Source organism: Triticum dicoccoides, chromosome 7A, assembly GCF_002162155.2.
Source record: "Triticum dicoccoides isolate Atlit2015 ecotype Zavitan chromosome 7A, WEW_v2.0, whole genome shotgun sequence".
Taxonomy (NCBI): domain Eukaryota; kingdom Viridiplantae; phylum Streptophyta; class Magnoliopsida; order Poales; family Poaceae; genus Triticum; species Triticum dicoccoides.
Window position 1 is genome coordinate 6,713,020 of NC_041392.1, and position 5,215 is coordinate 6,718,234.

General features: G+C 41.3%; 1 pseudogene; it reads left to right on the forward strand.

The window, feature by feature from the left end:
• The first annotated feature begins 1,412 nt into the window (after positions 1 to 1,412).
• On the forward strand, positions 1,413 to 4,032 carry LOC119332807 (annotated as a pseudogene).
• The last annotated feature ends 1,183 nt before the right edge of the window (positions 4,033 to 5,215 follow it).

Genomic DNA, 5,215 nt, shown 5'->3' on the forward strand with positions numbered 1-5,215 from the left:
AATCATCCCTCATCATTCCGAATCGTCTAACTTCCCGTCCGGTCACCCATCCTCTCACTACTCCAGCCTGAGCACGCTTAACTTCCGAGTTCTATTCCCACTCATTTCCAGGTCTGCACTTGTTGTTTTCCTGACAATAGTAAGCTGTCAATCCTATTAACCCTTGGATTTGAACTTGAGCATGAAGTCACACGTTTCACCGTTTGAGTTTGAAACTATTATTCTTAAAACCAATAATTATTTAGTAGCACTAATATTTCTTGAATAAGTAGTTTGACCAGAGTTTGACCAAAAATTCAAAAAAACATAAATTTGAGGATAACTTTTTTTCCTTTCACAATTTGAGGATTCTACAAATTTGCAAAACGGCCTATGGCCGTCGAAATCAGAACAGGATTTTAGTGCTGAACATTTTGATATATTATACGTTTTTTCGACATCATATGCAAAAGTTATAGCCGTTTTACTTTTTCAAAACATTTTTTTGCAAAACATGTCCAAATTTAAGTTTTTTAATTTTCCTAACTAGTAGACGTAGTAACATAACTACATCTTGAAGGATTTTAATTTTTGAAGTTTTTATCATTTTCTTTTGTTTTTTTCAAAACTGAAATGGCGATACATCCGGGGGGGGGGGAGTTTGAACCCCTTTAGTCTGGGATGGTGTCCACCCAATCCTACCGTCGACTACATCTGCTAGCACCGTCCCAGCCAGAGTCACATTCTATTAAAGTGGCAAAAAGAATAACTTTTTAACTAAAAATAATTGAAAACAACAATTAAAGGACTATATAAGTAAAGCATTACTGTTTAATTAAAATCCTAATTTAATTTATTCTAAAAATAACCAAATAAATCTTACTGTGACAACAATCTGACATGTGACTAGGAGCAAAAAGAATTAAATTAAAAACTTATTTTAAACTCAAATTATTCACAATCTATGGTTTTAAGAAAATTTGAAAAAATGGTATTTAAATCATTCAAATTTGAAAACTAATGGCACAAACAGAAACTAGAATTTTTTTTGAAGCTAATGCAAAAAGAATCACTCAAAAACTTCAAATATCCTAAAAGATATAAGCAATTTAAAAAAGAAACTAAAAACATTAAAAAAATGGAAAACCAAACAAAAAAATTCGAGAGACCCCTTTAGTCCCGGTTTGAGACACGAACCGGGACTAAAGGGCATCGCACCCTTTAGTCCCGGTTGGTGTCTCAGACCAGGACTAACACCAACCGGGACTAAAGGGCATCGCACCCTTTCGTCCCGGTGAACCTGGACTAAAGGTCCCATTTGAACCGGGACTAATGCCTTCCCAACGCCCTAGCCGCTCGAACCGGGACTAGTGCTCACATTAGTCCCGATTGCATTGAGCTAGGACCAAAGCCCTATTTTGTACTAGTGATATCAACAAGTACAAGAATGGAAGGCCATCGAAGAAAGTAATATTAGTGATAATGTCAGAGGGAAAGATGAAATCATGTACATCCTAAAGTTGAGCTACAAACACCTATCATATGAAATGAAGCAATGTTTTGCATTCTTAGCAGTTTTCCCCAAGGACTATGAGATGGATAAGGATGAGGCAAGTGGTTTTATTCAAGAGAAGGAAACAATGCATTTAACACGGAAAGGAGAATTTATTTTTTATGAGTTGGTTTAGAGGTCCTTCCTCAAAGATAAGCAGGAGTGCAAAGACAATTATGGTACAACAAGTTATGTGACTATTAACTGTAAGATGCATGATTTAATGCATGATCTAGCAAAAGATGTCACGAATGAATGTGGTAGTATGGAAGAACTTACTCAGCAGAAAGCATTGTTAAAAGATGTCTGTCACATGCAAGTGACAGAGGCTGAATTGGAAATATTCAGCGGGTTATGCAAAGGTAGAACATACCTCCGCACTTTGTTATCTCCTTCGGAATACTACAAGGATTATGAAGTGTTGCTATAGGTATCGACATCACTAAGAGCATTGCATTGTCCCCCTCCTAAAATTATCATTCGCAAGGCCATAAATGCAAAACATTTACGGTGTCTTGACCTCTCTAGGTCTTACTTTGTTACATTGCCAAATTCAATATGTGTCTTGTGTAACTTGCAAACACTTAGGCTCATAGGTTATAATCTGCGGCAGTTGCCAGAAGGCATGGCAAGACTGAGAAAGCTCATCTATTTTTATCTTTCTCATTGCCATAGTCTCAAAAGTATGCCTCCAAACTTTGGTCTACTGAACAACCTTTACATATTAACAACACTTGTTGTGGATACTGGAGATGGCCTTGGAATTGAGCAACTCAAAAACTTGCAACACCTTAGTAATAGGTTGGAATTGTTGAATTTGAGCAAGATAAAGAGTGGGGAGAATGCAAAAGAAGCCAATCTCAGTTAGAAGCAAAGCCTAAGTGAGTTGTTATTCTCTTGGGGTCCAAGAAATAGATGATGGACATAAAGATATGGCTTGTAATAATGTAGAGGAAGTGCTTCAGGGATTGGTACCTCACAGCAATATCCAAAAGTTGGAGATACCTGGATATTGTGGCATAGAAATATCACAGTGGATGAGAAAGCCTCAAATGTTTAACTTCTTGAGATAACTCAAAATGTCTGACTGCCTATGGATATTGTGGCATAGAAATATCACAGTGGATGAGAAAGCCTCAAATGTTTAACTTCTTGAGATAACCCGAAATGTCTGACTGCCTAGAATGCAAGAGTATACCTGTAGTATGGTTCTCGGCCTCTCTAGAGATATTGTCCTTATGGAGGATGGGTAACCTGACCACATTATGTAATAACCTTGATATGGATGCTGGAGGATGCATTACCCCTCTGGAAATTTTCCCAAGGCTGAAGAGGATGTACTTGAATGAGCTACGAAGCCCCGAGATATGTGCAGAAAACAGTGTGGGACAGCCTTGTGATAGCATGGTAACGTTCCCGATGGTTGAAGTGCTAACAGTCAGAGATTGCCCCAAGCTTGCGAGTATTCCAGTGACCCCCACAGTCAATGAGTTGAAAATAGTTGGAGTACACAGTACTGCATATAGTTTAATTTTTATGAGGATCTATTTGGGCTCTTGGCCATTTCTCGCTAGGTTAACTCCTGGGTCTCCGGAAAACATAGCCATGTTGCCTCTAGACGCCCAGCAACACCAAAGTGAAAGTCCTCTTGAAAAACTTACGTATTTTGATCTGGAAGACCTTAACAGCTTGGACACAAGCTCCCCATTGTCTAGACCGCACTTTATGCCTTGGAAATGCTTTTCGCTCGTGGAAGAGCTGGAAATTGGTGGATGGAAAAGTCTTGTCTGCTGGCCAACAGAGGAGCTCCGGTGCTTGGATCAACTCCGTGTTCTGCGTATCAGATTTTGTGAGAACCTGGAGGGGTACACTTCATCGTCTAAGGAGACACTTCCGTTGTCCCTGGAGGAAATAGAGATCTTCTACAAAAGCATGGTGGCACTGCCTCCGAACCTTGGAAATCTGGCCAAGCTGAGGAGGCTCGATTTGATTCACTACACTGGCCTGAAAGCGCTGCCTAATGGGATGTGTGGCCTCACTTCTCTTAGGCAATTAGTGATTATTGACTGTCCAGCTCTGGAGGAATTCCTGCCCGGTCTTCTGCAATGGTTGCCAGCCCTCGAATTCTTAAAAATACATGAATGCCCTGAGTTGAAAGACGATGCAAAGAAGGTGGGGAGTATTTTCACTAGGTCTCCTCTATCCCATTTCCCACATGAAGACACTCATTAATGACGGCCGCATGGAAATCCAGAATAGATGCAAAGTAATCGGTATACGCATGAGTGCCCTGGTAAATAATCAATCTTCCTTCTGTCTAAATAATTTTTCTCACATTAAATTCGGTGAAAACATGTGAGGCAGCTGCAGGTGGGAATCTCTAAAAGCCTCCACGGCATGAAGGAGGCAGCCGCGATCTGGAGGGTGTAGAGGGGAAGGGAGGAAGCAATGGTCAAACTTTAAGAGGAAAGTTTCGCTGCGCGGGCCGCGGCCTGAAGTAGCAGCCGTCCTTTTTGCCAGAGCACATGCCGACGGTAGGGGACGTGGAGGTGAGGGAACGAGATTTGCTATGCCGACGGAGATGGAGTGAGAGCTGGATGGATGGACGCCATGGGCAGAGACCCAATAGACCAACCGGCAGCAAGAGGGTGGGTTTGAAGCTTCTATTGTTAAGCCATAACCTTAACAAACATCTTTTATTGTTATTCCTGGCAGTAGCTTCTGCCATTTTGTACCACATACCAATGTGTTTGCAAGCCATAACCTATTATTAAGCATCTTGCAAACATCTCGAAACATTTCAGTTCTTCGTTCCCATTTTTCTTCTTCTTGGCCACAGACGATTGAGTTACGAACATGAGGCTTCCCCCTTTTTGGCGAAAAAGCATGGGGCTGCATTGCAAAGAATTAATTTTTGCGTTTCTCCACCGAGCTTCTGGTGAGCTGGTTCCGATTCCAACAGAACATTGTAGCTTTGTGTGTACATGCATAACCAGTCTCTATTGTAAGAACAAGTCTTCTTTTGTCTGGTAGATAAGCTTAACACTTAATAGAGCGAATAATTTTTCTTCCGCATACAGCAATATGGTATCGTCCTGCTGTTGTGATGAGATTGTTCCAATTCATACAATGCCCATAACACTTAATAGGCCGGGACTTGCTCCCCTTTCCAAAAAAATCACCAAACTCTTTCGTGTGGAATCAATGATAGTGTAGACTAGTAGTACTAATCAGGTAGGCGCACACACTGATAACTGGTTACTGGATTGCGATTATCATCAGAGCGTGGCGATGTACGTGTCGGGTAGCATCTTGCCGAGCCGGACCTTCGCCCTGGGTGGTGAGATGCATGATGTCGTTGGCGATGGGTAGCACCATGGCGTCAACATACTTGAGGTTTGGCAGCCGCACCACCCTCTGCTCCTTCCTCACCACATCCACCAACTTTCCCTGCCTTTGCCCCTGCCAAAATTCTTTTGCATTGGTAGGATCCACTGATAATATCGCGGAAGTAAATATTGTTGCTTCATCTCTACTACTTCCCTGTAACTGCATGCAAAATTGCCAATGACTTCAGGTTTGCAGAAGTTGGAATTCAGAAGGGAAACACGCATATATGCCTGAATTCTGACTCGACATGCTCTGTTTTCCTGCATGAATAAAAATAAATACTGAAATCGCTTA